This window comes from Myodes glareolus, chromosome X (genome assembly GCF_982192425.1).
Source record: "Myodes glareolus chromosome X, mMyoGla1.1, whole genome shotgun sequence".
Taxonomy (NCBI): Eukaryota; Metazoa; Chordata; class Mammalia; order Rodentia; family Cricetidae; genus Myodes; species Myodes glareolus.
In genome coordinates, this window is record NC_142053.1 from 40,445,725 (window position 1) to 40,463,937 (window position 18,213).

Consider the following 18,213-nt stretch of genomic DNA (forward strand, 5'->3'; position numbering starts at 1 on the left):
TAAGAATATATAAAACATCTATGTTAAGATTTATTTATTCAAATTTAAAGGAACAAAACAAAACAGAATTCAATTTGGTTTGAGCCAAGTATGGAAACACATGACTTTAATCCAAATACCTGATACTCAGAGGCAGATATCTGTGAGTTCAAGGCCAGACTTGTATACATAGTGCCAGCCATGACAGTATATTAAGACCTCATCTCAAAAAATTTAAATAGAAATGCAAATATCTGATTAACTCCTAAATCAATGCTTCAATAAAGGTTTAAATTTATTTATTAAGTTTTTAAGAGCTACCTTTTCTCATTTTACATAACCATCCCAGTTCCCACTCACTCACCTCTTCTTCCTTCTCCTTTCCACTAACCCAAAACCATGTCCCATCCACATCTCAGAAAGAGTAAGGTTTCCCATGGGAAGTCACCAAGGTCTATCACATTGCTATGAGGCAGAACAAAGACCCTCCATACTATATCTAGGCTGAGCAAGGTATCCCTCCAAAGAGAATGGGTTCCAAAGAGCCAGTACACAAGCAGTAGGGATAAATTCCCGTCTCACTTCCACTGGTCCCACATTCTGCCCCAGCCATACAACTGTCACCCACATTCGGAAGGCCTAGTTTGGTCTTATGATGGTACTTGCTGTCAGAATGGAGTCAGTGAGCTCCCATTAGCTCAGGTAACCTGTTTCAGTGGGTATCCTCATCATGGTCTTGACTCCTTTGACCATATTATCACATGTTCCTCCTCTATGTTATCTTTTATTCTAACTAAGGAAAACTATATCTATAACTATATATTCTTCCACTCCATCAAACACTCCAGAAGGATATAATATTGCCTATGTAAACAGGACATGCATTGTAAGCAACGTTCAAAACTCCTGATTGAGAAGACATCTTGCTGCCTGGACAGTCAACCATAGTTCTTCTGTAACATTTGATTATCCATCTTCAGTGTACAGCCTCATAGTATCTGACAATCTTTTCTATAAAGAAGGAAATTTCAAAGACAGTTCTGCCTATATTGGCAGTTTTTCAGTCGCTTTCTCCTGTGTCCTGTAGAATGTCTGGCAGACTCTTTCGTGAAGCAGGAACCCTGAAGAACTCTCTCACCTTTCTTGGGCAAGATCAGCAGTCATTTCTCTGTGGTCCCTGTATGTCCATCATTAACCATTATCATTAACCATTATCATTATCATTATCATTAACCATCCAAGAAAGAAAAGTATTTTGCCCAAAAGGCTAAAAGTCACCCATAAGGATCCTATTTGATGCCCATCTTCCTCTTGAAGTAAATTGGTGCTGCCATGAACAGATGTGTCTCTTTGTCATTAAAAGTCCTAAGTTCTTAAAACATTTTAAATGCCATATTCTAAAGGTGTTTGATAGGTACCTAACTGAAATATATCTTTATGTATCTAGAACATCTAACTAACATTATGACAATCTACTATTATAGAATATTATTTATTAACTTATATTTCTTAATTATACATTACGTTTTTAAATGAGCTACCCAAACACAGTACCTTAATCAAGAGTAGAAATGTACATATAGCAAAAATGAGTTTATATTTGTATCAATAGATCAAGATCCATACCAAGGCAAAGTATTCATCTCTACAGTATATCCATCTTTAAATGTAAACAAACATTTACAAATGTTTATAAACAATATTTATAAACAATATTTGGGAATTTGGACACAGTTCTTTCTAAACTGCCTCCTGCTTTTTGTTCGGCGAAGAAATTTAAGGGGTTTACAGAGACCTTTCAGGAAATTTGGCCCAACAAAGTACATTAGTTCAGAAGGAATCCATAGGTTTTCATCTTCTGTAGAAACAAAAGCAGAACCTCCTTTCCAAAGCAACACATCCTTAGACACAAATTTTGAAGTCAAGATACCTTTATGGAAAATATTCTGGTTTCACTTATCAGCCAGTACAATGAAATGTCTTTTTGTATTTGGCTCATTCATACTTAAAGAATTCAAAGAACACTCAATAATATACATATTCCCAACTATCTGTGTGTTTTCTGTCTTTATGTAGCTTATTTTCTTTACTCCTTTCATCTTTGACTGTCTGTACTCTGTCTCTTTATAGATTTTTGTTTTATCTTTTCTATCTTCCTTTTCTGCTCGCTTTCAAGCCTATGTACAGTTTTAAACACACTGTGACCCGCTCAGTAATTTATTTCTGTATGAGTCTGTCTTTATAGCATATCTGTAATTATTTTTGGACCAGAAGCACTTTTTAAAAAATGATAAGCAAGTGTGTCTAGGACCAAGTAGGTGGCACTGCTTGTTGGATTTGCCCAGTCCAAACTGGACTAGGCATGTTCACTGTCTCTGAGAGCCATGCACATTGCCCCAGCTACAGGGTCACAGCAGGTCTGTGTCACCATTAAGCAATTTGTAACAAACTGTTCATAGACCCCATTTAAGTCCTCAGCCTCCTGAAAGAGTCAGAGTCCATGCTGCCAGCACAAACCGGGAAGCCACGATCTCTTTTGCTGAGTCAGTAAAACTTGTCTTAAAAAAAAAGTCGTGGCACCTCTGCTTGTCCCCAGAAACAAGATCCTATCTGAAAAATAATGATGTTACTAAGAATCTGAGTTTGGCTCCTGTTTTTGTCTAGAAGCCTTTTTCTTAAAGACTTCTTAGACTATATGTGGGAATTCTTGCCCCATGTTGGTACGCTGTTTTATAGGCAGAGGTTGCTTGCTCAGTTTCCTTGATGCCCAGACCCAAAATAATCACACAGTATATGTTAATTACATCACTGCTTGGCCAGTCACTTAAGCATATTGCAAGTTAGCACTTACATCTTAAATTAACCTATTTCTATTAATCTCTGTATTGAGGCATAGCTGTGGCATACAGGGCAAAGTTCCTGTGGCTGTAATTTGTGGTGGCTACATGACTTCTCTTTGACTCCACCTACTCTACCCTGCTCTATCTGCTTGGAATTCCCACCTTGTCCTTTTCTGCAGTGCAATGGGCCCAAAGCAGCTTCTTTTTTAGCCAGTGGTATTCACAGCATATATAATGGAACACCACATCATCCCTGTTTGAGTTCCTGTTCTGAGTTCCTTCAATGATGGTCTCCATTGATGAGGCATAAGGTAACAAAATCCTTTCCTTCTGAACTTGTCTTTTGATTATAATATTTTCTTGCAGTAATACAAACACTAAGTACAGAAAGATACTCTTCAGGCTACCAAAAGAGAAATGTAAACACCAACCCTACCACAAAAATTTGACCTACAATATGTCCTGCCTGCAAGGTATTCAAAGATAGTGATGGTACAGAACTAGTGGGAGTTGCCAACAGTTAACTGATTCACCAAAGGACCAATCCATGAGATGGAACCCATGCCTGACACTGCTCGAGTGACCAAGAATCTGATTCTGGATATCTCAAGGACACAGGCTAAGAACAAATGATACTCATCTTAAAAAGGAAAGAAATGTAGTGATGAAATGACTTCTGATGATATGCTTCTATCCTCATACATCAGGGACTGACTTAATTGGTCATCCTCAGAAAAGATCTTTCCTGCCACAAATGGGCATATATTAACACAGAGGGTGTCAGAGAGAAGTTTTGACACACAGTTATAAAGGGGATGTCTCTATTATATCCCTCTCTTCCAAACACAGGGAACGCTGTGAAAGAGGAGAAAAAAGAGTGTAAGAACAAGCAGGGTTGGAGGACAGTCAAAAAACAAGCCCTCTAAATCTACTGAACAAGGCTTTAATGAACTCTTAGAGACAGAAGCAGCAAGTACAAGGCTGCCTCTGGCCTGCAATAGGTCCTTGGTTTATACAGTATAGCGTTTAGAATTATATTTTGATGAGACTCCTGAAAGTGCAAATGAGTGGTTCCCTGACTATTGTGCCTGCTGGTGGTGCTCTTTGCCTTCTGCTGGGTTGCCTTGTCCAGTGTCAATGTGATGATTTTTGTTTTTTCTTATTATAACTTATTTTGTAATATTTCTTTGTTAATTTTTCTATGCCTATTCTTTTCAAATAAGATACAGAAATGGAGTGGAGCCCAGGGGGAGAGCAGGTGGAGGAAGAACTGGGAGAAATAAAGAGAAGGGAAATTTTAATTAGGATGTTTTATATTAGAAAAGAATCTACTTTAATCTTTAAATGAAAAAAATAGTTTTTTTCCTTGGAAGAGGGGTTCCTAGGGCACCATAGTTTATCCCTGTCATAGTTGGCTTTCATGGACTCTGGGTGAGAGAAATCACATATAAATTAAGAGTTCACATTTAATGGGTAGCTGTAATAATAGGGATGATACAATGTGTACCTGGTAATAAGAGTTTATATAATCCTTTAAGAAACATATACAACACAGCACTGGGACTGGTTAGATAAGAAAGTAGTAATGGCAGTTATGCCAGATAAACTATAATCCTTCCTCAAGATGTGCATGGTAGAAGAAAAAACACTTCAGCGTGCAGTTCTGATTTCCATATATATGTTATTCACTGTTCACCAAATAGAAAGATAGATAGAAATAAAAATACATAGATGGATGAATGGATGAATGGATGGATGGATGGATGGAGGGATCATTACATTCCTAGCTAGCTACATATAAACATGCATGCATGCATACATGGAAGATAGACATACAGACACATAATTAGACATAACAATAAACTAAACACAGAAACATGGTGTTCTTCTCATACCCACACTGGACATGATTTACCCCTTCCATTGATATATAAAGAATGAAGATTCAATCTACAAAGTCTTCTAAACTCAAACACAAAACACACAATGTACATTTGATGCACAAAGATACGATTAGTAACTGGACTTTCTTTAATTTGTGACTATTTTCAGGAATTAAATCCTTGATATCTTCCTCAGACTTGATTCTTAATTCATTTACTACTGTATGCTAACTGATATTTATAATCAACTAAACAGTAATATTTTTGAAGGCTTTTATGCTGTTACTAAAATTTCATCATAAAGCTCAGCTCTAAGATTTTAAAATATGAAGTTTGATGAACATAGGGGACATTTAGCAAAGTAAAAGAATTAAATAACCAGAAGAGAGATTACAATAACAATAGGTAGTGAAAAATTTCTTACTAACACAGAAAAAATTACACCATGGAGTATTAGTCAGTGTTTAAAAACAACTGCTCATTACATTTTCAGACAAATGGATGGAGTGAGGTGATCCAGACCTAGAAAGAAAAATATATGATACGTACACATTTCTTTTTAAAATTTTTTATGATTTATTTATCTTTTATTTTATGTGCATTGGTGTGAAGGTGTCAGGTCCTCTGGAACTGGATTTTCAGACAGTTGTGAGCTGCCATGTGGGTGCTGGGAATTGAACCCAGGTCCTCTGGAAGAGCAGTCAGTGCTCTTAACCACTGAGCCATTTCTCCAGCCACTGTACACACTTCTAAATGAATATTAGCTGTATATTAAAGGATAATCTTGCTAAGGTACATATTTTTAAGACACATCAATAAGAAAGTATGTTTTCAAATTGCATGAAATTAACCTAACATCAGGTGGGAAAATTAACACCATACAGGAAATATTTTTGCACATAAAGTATATATTCGTGGCAAAATGATTAAAATGATTACATTTATAAAATAGAATTACATAACAATATGTCTTTGAAACAAAAAAGGTAGAAAATGTGCATGTGTTGTGATCTTCCAATAAAGTAGAACATGTAAAGCATTTAAGCAATTGCTTTCTGGATTTTAATGTTGGTAGATGATTAACATAACAAGAAAATATCAATAGGTCCTCTTATAAACATAACAAAACAATAACATCAAAAAATGAACAACAATCAGCAACAAAGTAACCATATCATCGGCATCTTCTAGAGGTTATGCCGAATCTAATCATTGTTCCAAGAGCCTGTCTGTTTCTTTTTCAGCCTCACAGGTTAGTGTTCAGACATTCATTTCAGGATACTAAGGATAGCACCACTCCATTTCTGATGATCTGATGAATGCCCTAAAGACTGATGGCTGTTTGCCTCCCTCTTCTTGCTACTCTTGATCTATGAGACCAAAAGCCTTAAGGGTCTATATTGATTAGAATGAGTGTACCCAAGATATCTGTCCAAGTCATATACATATGATATGTCTTGGATATGAGTGGGATGCCAGACACCTGTTTGGTCAGAAGGTAAAACCAGAGGCCTTTTGGAAAAGGATGTTAGTATAGACAGCTTACATAACAGAAAATGAAGATCTGAAGTTCTCTTGGCCAGATATGGAGTTTGGGTACTCCATTCAAGGGAAAGAGTATGTGTGAGACACTCTTGGTCAATGGGATCACTATTGCAGGCCTCATATTCAGACCTCGAATGCCCCTAACATAAGTCAGAAATCTGCTAATAGGGATCAATGAGTCACAGGTGAGAGGTTGAATGCATGGGGAAGATAGGGGGAAGCAAAAGTCCTGGAGAAATTATAAGTACCCCAAGGTCAGAGGTGAAATGTTTGAGGGACTCTTGTGAGGAGTGTGGAAATCTGGGAGCTATTGTAGAGATAGATTAGCATGTTGGATTAGGTAAAGTTGGAAATCAGCATACCCACTGCTTGACATGGGATCAAGGTCCCAGCCCACTTCATGTAATGGAGCACATTCCAGGAACTTCTTTATCAGCTTCCAGCTCATCACCTGAGACTAGAATATCTGACCAGTGTAGTGGTAGGTGAGGTAGTCTAAGTGGTAGTCTGAGTGTTCATCCAAAATTCTTCATGAGAGTTCTAAACTCATTCTCCTTATCAAGCATATCCTAGTTGTCCAGATCTAGGTTTAAATAATGAGGGCCACATTATATTGGTTTCTGCCTTGAGGCAGTGGGCATCATTTCTAGACTTTACTTGCTATACTTGTGTCCAAATACCATAAGTCTAGGAGTTCTGGAGAAGTTATCAGTGAAGAATTAAAAATATTCTTTGACTTCATGTTTGGGTGTGGGAGGCCCCCAAATCAGAAGTGGACAATGTGAGGTCCTCCTAGAGAAGAAGGGCATATCTGCAGACAACTTGGACAGTGTGAAAAGATCTAAGGTCCACTGGTAAATCATAATCAGTAGATTGAAACTCCTTTAGTCCCAATGTAATGATCTAAATCCCAATTTCATGGACCTAGTTAGTCACTTCCACAGGGGGATATTCAGGAGATCTGAAAACCATTTGTATGTTGGTGGACTGTACCACCAACATCAGAGCAGACAGATCTACAAACACTTTGGTCAGAAGACAAAGAGTTGGTGTGTACATGGGAGAGGAGATATTCTGAAAGTCACTTCAGCAAAAGACAGAGAATACTCTCAGACTTCTTTGCATTGGTGGGGCATATCCAGGTTCCCAGTGGATGCTAGAAGTATTCCTGCTATTGTAACACCCTGCATTACCCTCTTGGTTGGTAGAATTTGTGAGCCACTGTATCATAAGTGAGCTGGGCAAGGGCCTGGAGATTGAAAGAACATGCAGGAGACCTGGGTAATTCGAAAGGAGATCAGCTGAACGCCATTTATTCAAACTTAGGGAAAACCTTATATACTTAGATGCTGCACAAGGAATTCCCCCCCAGGTAGGTGGGAAATTGCCACCGAAGATAGAGTAAACAATGCCCTACAGCTAATCACCTATCAGGGCAGATGGAGCACAGGAAAGGGCTCTTTTAGCTGGCTGACCAGAAACTGTCCTCAAGATGAACCCCAGGAGCATTGGTAGACCCATGGGCCTTATATGCTATCATTTTGGGATCAGGTAAAAGATCCAAGACCCTCTAAGAAAGAGGAGAGAGGAGCTTCCCAGCAGTGCATAGAATAATTGAGGATTCTCGTAGTTGTATGTTTGTTTTCCTATTTGGCAGAATCTGAAGGCAGAATGGTACCCTGAGAAATAGAGGAATTTCCAGGCACTCACTTTTTTATCAGCACCAAACTTGAAATCATAGTCTAGAATAAACATCCTCTGAATGTCCATGTCAGGCATGTCAGCATTTGTAGATATCTTCTAAGAGATTGCACAACAGTAGTCTCTGTCACAGTGTCTTCATCTAGTAAATGTACATCCACACATTCCTCTTCATGTAGGACAAGAATTCTCTGTCTAAGGGACAAGAATGGAAGCAGTAGTCTCAGTTACCCTCATCCTGCTGCTCTTGTGTTTAAGCACCTTCGTTCAGACTACCCTGAGATCTCATTATTAGGGACAGTACTTTCAAGGCCTTGCAAGTTAGAATTTGTAGGTAGGAAATCAATTGTGGATTTTCCTTGATCACACAAGGCAGGTCTGAGGTACTCTTTATTAATGTGAATGTCTAAATCTTACCTGTAAGATTGAGAAGGCTCTTGACATTTGGACAGAAATAGAAGGATTATTATGCCCTTCATCAAAGAAGTAATGTGGCAGACTCCATGAGAATAAGGAGAAATGTTGAAGCACCCTAGATATAGCTGCAATTCCTGAGACATTTTGTGAACAGATGAAAGTCTACATCTATTTGTCACAGATATCAAATCTAAGGAAATGTTCAATGAAATAGGAAAGGTATTATCATATTGAACATTAAGTAAATACCTTGTGGAGCAGAGGACGGTCCACTAATGCTTGATCAGTTTCCAAGTCTTTTTCAGTATTTATAATATCCATACATTTTGTGGGATGTGTTAAAGGCATGGCAGTAATCATTGCATGTTTTCCAAGTGTTTGGATGGTTATCCTCAGTCTAAGAAGCCATAGGTAAGGTAAGATGTGAGGAAAAACACTTAAAAGAAATCCTGCACTAACTCAGAATTGAGAAACTTTATGGTTATTTATCTAGGGGAAAATTCACAAATCAGAGTCCTTTGCAGGAATGGAGATCAGAAACTGAAATTTGCATCCAAAGCAGAGAATGCCTGTAAAAAAAGCTGAATGGAAGTTTCACATCAGAATATATTGCATAAAAGGCCATGCCCCAGTGTGTGGGTAACCACTAGCCATAAAACTTCCTACAGCACCTACTTTTTATTTAAATTATAGTGTTCGAAGCCTAATGCAAAAATATATAAAATAAGAACAATTATATTCAATAATTATATCTGAACTAGTTTAAGTCTTGTATAATAAATTACTTGGCCAAGTCATGAGAGGAAAGTAACTACAATTATCTAGTGTTCAACCCCATCAAACATCTGAGATGGGAAATATTCCTTGTGTAACCAGGAAGTACAATCAAGTATCTTCCAAAATGTGCAAAAATGACAGAGACAACTGGCTACCTAGGCAATCACCCAAGGTGTCATTTGTAACATTGAAGCAACCAACTTTGGTTAAGCCCTAGAAAAACTGACAGGCCATTTTCAGAGGCAGGAAAATTTTGAAAACCATCTTTTCCTGTCTTGGCAAGATTTGAAAGTCCTGCTTATCCATTTCTGGATACTATGTATCTTGTCATTGTTTGAGGCATGGACATTTCTTTGCCCAAAGACCAGTTTTGCAAAGAAGAAAACAAGCTCAAAGTGGAGTGTCTTTGCTGTTCAACGTTCTCTCGGGGATAGATCAGTGCTGCCAGGAGCAATTGTGTCTCACTTCAACAGAACCCTAAGTTATTTAAATGCCATATTCAACAGCTCTTTGAAGTGGTTGAAGATTACCTATCTATGCACAATATAAACTCTACGTAAGAACCTTATTAGTCTAACTATAAGTATGGCAAACATAGATTACTATTGATCTATAATTCTTGATACCTATATAACTTAAAGACTAAGACTCCATATTAGACTATTATACAATAGAAAATTTTGTAACAAATGAAGACAATGACCTGAAAATGTAAACAATGTATAAATATCTTGATCACAGGTAGAAATGTACATTTCAATATGATAAATATATATCAATATATAAAAAGTGTTTTAAGCAGAGGTAGAATCATATATGCATACAATATTCAATATAATTTAACTTTGTATCAATATTAAAGAATCTATACCAATGTAATTGTCTATAAATAATACCTTACAAATATTCACTCTATTACTCACTATTATTATTAGTGTGAGTAAGCTCATACCAATCTATTATCCCATCCAATTTTTCTTTTTTAAAAGATCCCTGAGCCTATAAAATTTCCCCACAACATCCAATGCTATACCAATTATACTCAACCACTAAATGATGTCCCTAACCCTGAGAACAAAATTTGTTTGGAGAAGGGCCATCGTCTTCTAGAATTGCTTTCAGCTGTCATGGGGACAATATTTTTTCCTAAGGGATCCTGTGAAAGTAAAATGGTAGATAAGTTCCAAGATTACTGTCTGGTAAAATTGCAAATAGTCCCTGAGTATTTGGTGGAGGTCTGGACAGAATGTTGTAAAAATGTGCACCATTTCAGCTAACCAAGTTGGAACCATCCTGAGTAGCTGGTACCCAAAGCAGGTCTTGTTGTATCGTGATCAGCATCATGACGTCATCAAACAGATGGAGTTGTTGTGGGCCCCATTATCTTCCTTGAAACCTCAAAGATTACTGCAGAGAAATTCATTCTTCACTGTGAAAAATGTAACATTATTTTTCTAGACCTATACAGACATATATATTCAATTAAATGTAGAATAAAGACAAAGATAGATATGATTAATGTAAAAAATTTCTAAATATTTCTGGCCCATATCATTGCTCTTGAAATGAGACAGAAACTCTGAAGTTTTATTTTAACAATATGCTTGGATTTAGAGAGGGACAGAGCCAGTGTCCAACTCCAAATCCAGCTCTATATATTCATCAACATATGCAGACACACATATATCTCTATATATATGTAGATATATAGATATATAAATGTATATACTTTATCATTTGTACTTATGAAACATATTTGATTTTCCTGATGATCCTAACTGGTTAGGTATTTTTACATCTGTCATCATTTAAACATCCAGGGTCTCTTGAATTTTTGAAGATGTGTATTTTTCTGCAAAGATAATAATAGTACTGTTTGCCAACCCAATATGCTTTCCTTCCCACCTGTATGGTTGTCACCATTGTGGATAAGCAGTCATTTCTCTTCTTCAAGAGGTTTCTCCTTTTCAAACCAAATCTGTATTAATTTTGATGTTATCCATAGTTTTTCTTCTTTTGTGAAAACAGGAGTAATGCCTTCCCCAACACAGCATATCTCCTGGTTTCCATTGTGAGGTCAGTACATCCTGGAAATAAACTTGTTGATTTAATTCAAAAGACTTTTCTTTTATCCAATATCTCCCTGTTGCTTTTGTCCCTTTCTCATTAGTGCTAAGAAAATTCAAAGTTAATAAAGCATTATGTAGGCTGTAAGTGCAACCCGGCAGGAGGGAGTTCCTGTGTTTCAATAGCATGCCTGAGAAAAGGTAGGCCCTGTGTCAGCTCAGTGAGATTCCTGGCCAGCAAGGGGTATTGATCCTCTAGCAGAAGATACATCAGAGGGGTGAGTTTGCTCCTGACCCGAGGCAGAAGCCTGGCAAGGAGGAGCTCAGACATTCCCCGACCCCCTTGACTACCTGGTCACTCGGCAGGGGCGGCTCCACCCTGCTAAGCTCTCTCGTCTCCTCTCCCATCCCAGGTTTCACCCTTCCTTTATTCCTCCCCTTCCTCCTGGGGCCAAAAAATCCCCCAGATCAGCCACTTTGCATGCTGGGACTGGGCTGTAAGTACAACCCAGCAGGAGGGAGTTCCTGTCTTTCAATAGCCTGCCTGCAGAAAGGTAGGCCTTCTATCAATGAGGTCCCTGCCCAACAAGTGTACCTGACTCAGTACCAGAAGATCCAATAGAGAGCATTTGAAGAAAGAAATGGGCAGACGCCAAGGCAAGAATTCCGCCAACAATCTAAAAACCAACATGAAAACACCAGGTCCCAGCGATGCTAAAACAGAAAGATTTGAACACCCTAATCCAGAAGAAATGGAAAAAAGTGCTTTTATGAAAGCAATAGAGTCCCTTAAACAGGAGATAAATAACTCCCTGAAAGAAATGGATGAGAAGTATAGCAAAAAGTTTGAAGAAATGAGTAAAGAAATGGATGAGAAGTATAACAAAAAGTTTGAAGAAATGAGTAAGTCCGTGAATGATACACTGGAAAACAAAGTAAAAACAATCAAACAGGTTAGGGAAAGAGTTCAAGACTTGAAAACTGAAATGGAGACAATGAAGAAAAGACAAACCAAGGGCCGGCTGGATATGGAAAATCTAGGTAAACGAACACAGACTACAGAATTAAGTATAACCAAAAGAATACAAGAAATAGAAGAATGAATCTCAGATTCTGAAGACACCATAGAGAAAATAAACACTCTGATAAAAGAAAAAAGCAAATCCAACAAATTCTCATCACAAAACATTCAAGAAATCTGGGACACAATAAAAAAACCAAATCTAAGAATAAAAGGAGTAGAAGAAGGAGAAGAACTGAGGATCAAAGGCCCAGAAAATATATTCAACAAAATTACAGAAGAAAACTTTCCCAACCTAAAGAATGATATTCCTATGAAGGTTCAAGAAGCATACAGAACACCGAATAGACTGGACCAAAAAAAAATCCCCTCGCAATATAATAATCAAAACACAAAACATACAGATTAAAGAAAGAATATTAAGAGCTGCAAAGGAAAAAGGTCATGTAACCTATAAAGGTAAACCTATCAGACTTACACTGGACATCTCTATGGAAATTATGAAAGCCAGAAGGTCCTGGATAGAGGTACTGCAGAAACTAAGGGACCATGCATGCAAGCTCAGACTACTATACCCAGCCAAGCTATCATTCACAGTCAATGGAGAAAACAAAATATTCCAGGATAAAACAAATTTAAACAATATGTACCCACAAATCCAGTCTTACAGAAAGTACTAGAAGGAAAATCACAACCCAAGGAATCTAACATTGCCAACAACATCTATAATAACTCAGACATCTAGGAACCCTTCACAAGCACAACTCAAAGAAGAGAAACATACAAGCTCTACTACATAAATAAATAAATAAATAAATAACCAGAGTCAACAGCCACTGGTCATTAATATCACTTAATATTAATGGATTCAACTCACCTATAAAAGGCACAGACTAAGAGACTGGATACGAAAACAGGATTCAACATTCTGATGTTCACAAGTAACACACCTCAACCACAAAGACAGACATCTACTCAGAGTAAAGGGTTATGAAAAGGTTTTTCAAGCAAACAGACCTAGGAAACAAGCGGGTGTGGCCATTCTAATTTCCAACAAAATTAACTTCAAACTAAAATCAATCAGAAGAGATAGAAATGAACATTTTATACTCATAACAGGAACAATTCATCAGGAGGACGTCTCAATCTTGAATATCTATGCCCCTAATATAAAAACACCCGCGTATGTAAAAGGAAAACATCTAGAACTCAAGGCAGTCATCAAACCACACACACTAATAGTAGGAGACTTCAACACACCTCTCTCACCAATTGACAGAACATTCAGATAGAAACCTAATAGAGAAATAAGAGACTTAATAGAGGTAATCAATCAAATGGACTTAACAGATATCTATAGATCACCCAAATAGGAAAGAATATACCTTCTTCTCTGCAGCTCATGGAACCTTCTCGAAAATTGACCTCATACTCGGTAACAAAGCAAACTTCCACAGATACAAAAAAAAATATTAGTAACCACCTCTGTCTTGTTGGATCACCATGGAATAAAGTTAGAATTAAACAACAATTCTAACCCCAGAAAGCCTACAAACTCATGAAAGCTGAACAGTCAACTACTGAATCACCCCTGGGTCAAGGAAGAAATAAAGAAATAAATTAAAGTCATCCTTGAATTTAATGAAAATAAAGAACTCAACATACTCAAACCTATTGGACACAATGATGTAACATGCATGGCCGGCTTGTTTGGGTTTCTGTCCCGCCCGATATCCCATAGCCGGCAAACCCCAAAGAAAAATCACACACAAGACTCCATAAGATTATAAACTGATTGGCCCATTTGGTCAGGCTACTTATTAGCTCTTATAACTTATGTTACCCCATTATCCTTATCTATGTTAGCACATGACTCCGTACCTTTCTAATCTGGGCAGGGTACATGCTGGCTCTTCGGTGGTCTGCACAGGAGTCGCTGAGGAAGCTTCCTGTTTTCCCAGAATACTCCCAGGCTCTTTGCTCCACCCCTACTTCCTGTCTGGGCTTTCTCGCCTATACTGCCTGCGTGGCCAATCAGCGTTTTATTAAAATATGATTGACAGAATACAGATAATTCTCCCTCACCACAATGATAGCAGTGCTAAGAGGAATGTTCATAGCACTAAGTGCCAAATTAAAGAAAACGGAGAAAGCACACATTGGAGGCTTAACAGCACACCTGAAAGCTCTGGAAAAAAAGAATCAGACTCACCCAGGAGGAGTAGAAGACTGGAAATAATCAAACTGAGGGCTAAAATCAACAAAATAGAAACACAGAGAACAATCCAAAGAATCAATAAAAAAAATGTTATGTTGGTTCTTGGAGAAAATCAACAATATTGACAAATCCCTACCCAAACTAATCAAATGGTAGAGAGAGAACATGCAAATTAATAAGATCAGAAATGAAAAGGGGGACATAATCACAGACACACAGGAAATTCAGAGAATCATTAGATCTTACTACAAAAGCTTATATGCCACAAAGTTGGAAAATGTACAAGATATGGACTTGTTTTTACATAAGTACCATTTACCAAAGTTGAACCAAGACCAGGTGAACAATCTAAATAGACCTGTTAGTAGCGAAGAAATAGAAGCTGTTATCATAAATCTCCCTACCAAAAAAAGCCCAGGACCAGATGGTTTCAATGCAGAATTCTACCAGAACTTCCAGAAAGAGCTAATACCTATACTCCTTAATGTATTTCACAATATAGAAACAGAACAGTCATTGCCAAACTCCTTTTATGAAGTTACAGTTACCCTGATAACAAAACTACACAATGACACAACCAAGAAAGAGAATTACAGGCCAATATCACTCATGAACATCGACATGAAAATTCTCGACAAAATAGTGACAAACTGAATCCAAGAATACATTAGAAAAATTATCCATTATGATCAAGTAGGCTTCATCCCAGAGATGCAGGACTGGTTCAACATATGCAAATCTATCAATGTAATCCATCATATAAATGAACTGAAAGAAAAAAAACCCATATGTTCATTTCATTGGATGCTGAAAAAGCATTTGACAAAATTAAACACCTCTTTATGATAAAGGTGTTGAAGAGATTGGGGATAGAAGGATCATACCTAAATATAATAAAAGCTATTTACAGCAAGCCAACAGCTAACATCAAATTGAAGGGAGAGAAACTGAATGCCATTCCACTAAAATCAGGAACAGAACAAGACTGTCCACTCTCTCCATACCTCTTCAATATAGTGCTTGAAGTTCTAGCAATAGCAATAAGACAACATAAGGAGATCAAGGGAATTCGAATTGGAAAGGATGAAGTTAAACTTTCGTTATTTGCAGATGAAATCATAGTGTACATAAGAGACCCCAAAAACTCTACCAAAGAACTCCTACAGCTGATAAACACCTTTAGTAATGTGGCAGGCCACAAGATCAACTCCAAAAAATTGGTTGCCCTCCTATACACAAAGGCTAAAGAAACAGGGAGGGAAATCTGAGAAGCTTGACTTTTCACAATAGCCACAAATAGCATAAAATATCTTGGGGTAACTCTAACCAAGGAAGTGAAAGACCTATTTGACAAGAAGTTTAATTCTTTGAAGAAAGAAATTGAGGAGGATGCCAGAAAATAGAAAGATCTCCCTTGATCTTGGATTGGGAGGAACAATATAGTTAAAATGTCAATTCTACCAAAAGCAATCTATAGATTCAATGCAATCCCCATCAAAATCCCATCAAAATTCTTCACAGACCTTGAGAGAACAGAAATCAACTTTATATGGAAAAACAAAAAACCCAGGAGAGCCAAAACAATCGTATATAATACAGGAAATTCTGGAGACATTACCATTCCAGACTTCAAACTCTATTACAGAGCTACAGTATTGAAAACAGCTTGGTATTGGCATAAGAACAGAGAAGTCGACCAATGGAATTGAATTGAAGACCCGGATATTAACCCAAAAACCTGTGAACACCTTATTTTCAACAAGGGAGCTAAAGGTATGCAATGGATGAAGGAAAGCATCTTTAACAAATGGTGCTGGCATAACTGGATGTCAACCTGTAAGAGAATGCAAGTAGATCCATATCTATCACCATGCACAAAACTCAAGTCCAAATGGATTAAAGACCTCAACATTAATTTGACCTCTCTAAACCTGATAGAAGAGAAAGTGGGAAGAAGTCTACAAGACATAGGCACAGAAGACCACTTCCTAGGTAGAACCCCAGAAGCACAGACAATAAGGGAATCAATGAATAAATGGGACCTCCTGAAACTTAGAAGTTTCTGTTAAACAGAGGACACTGTCAGTAAGACAAAAAGGCTACCTTCGGACTGGGAGAAGATCTTCACAAACCCCTCATCAGACAAAGGTCTGATCTCCAAAATATACAAAGAACTCAAGAAACTAGACACTAAAACTCTAATTAACCCAATTTAAAAATGGGGTACTGAACTGAACAGAGAATTCACAACAGATGAACTTCGAATGGCCAAAAGACAGTTAAGGTCATGCTCAACCTCCTTAGCGATCAGGGAAATGCAAATCAAAACCACTTTGAGATACCATCTTACACCTGTCAGAATAGCTAAACTCAAAAACACCAAAGTTATCCTATGCTGGAGAGGATGTGGAGTGAGGGGAACACTCATCCATTGTTGGTGGGAATGCAAACTTGTGCAGCCACTGTGGAAATCAGTGTGGCGGTTTCTCAGGAAACTGGGAGTCAACCTTCCTCAGGACCCAGCAATTCCACTCTTGGGACTATACCCAAGAGATGCCCTATCATACTACAAAAGCATTTGTTCAACTATGTTCATAGCAGCACTATTTGTAATAGCCAGAACCTGGAAACAACCTAGGCGTCCCTCAATAGAAGAGTGGTTAAAAAAAAGTGTGGAACATATACACATTAGAGTTTTACTCAGCGATAAAAAGCATTGACATCTTGAATTTTGCATGCAATTGGATGGAAATAGAAAACGCTTTACTGAGTGAGGTAACCCAGACCCAAAAAGAGGAATATGATATGTACTCACTCATAAGTGGATTCTAGCCATAATTAAAGGTCTTTGAGCATATAAATCGTGATCCTAGAGAAGCTAAATAAGAAGGTGAACCTGAAGAAAATCATATAGTTATCCTCCTGGATATTGGAAGTAGACAAGATTGCCATTCAAAATTGGGTGCACGGGGGAGGGAGTGAGTGCGGAATGGAAGGTAGGGGAGATGGCTAAGAGAGAATGGAGTAGGGGAGGATTGGCAATAGCTTGGGGGAATGGGATGTGGGGGAGGGACGAAGAATGGGTATGGGAGCAGGGATGTATATATCTCAACAAAGGCAGCCATTTTTTTTCTTTTTTTTCCTTTAGACTTGTTTATTCAAGTATCCGAAAACACTCTTTCCACTTCCTCCCCTCCTCCCAATACCCTCCCGCTCCCCCCAATCCCCCCACTCCCTCTCCTCCTCCCTCACCATTCCCAAGATCAGTCAGGATTTTCTGCCCTGTTTGAAATCCAATTTCCTTCCCCCTCCCTCCAGGTCCAGGAAGGTGAGCATCCAAACAGTCCAGGATCCCAAAAAGCCAGTCCATGCAGATGAAACAAGACCCAGTGCCTTTGTCAATGGCTTCTCAGTCTTCATTTGGACCTTGGGGGCTCAGTCAGCCCCCATGTCAGCCACATTCAGAGAGTTCGGTTTGATCACATGCTCATTCAGTCCCAGTCCAGCTGGCCTTGGTGAGCTCTCATTCGATCAGTCCCCTTGTATCTGTGGATGAAAGTACCTTCATGGTCCTGACTTCCAGAAGCAGAGGGAGGGAGATCGTGAGCAAGGAAAGCAAAATCAGAGGAGGCCTTCATCTTCGATGGATGGAGATAAGGCATCCATTTTTGAGTTTGCAAGATACTTGATTCTAGAGGGGTTCTCAGGTCCAAGGAGAGGTCCCCAGATTGCTCCCTGGACAGCAAAGGAGAGGGTGCATGAACTG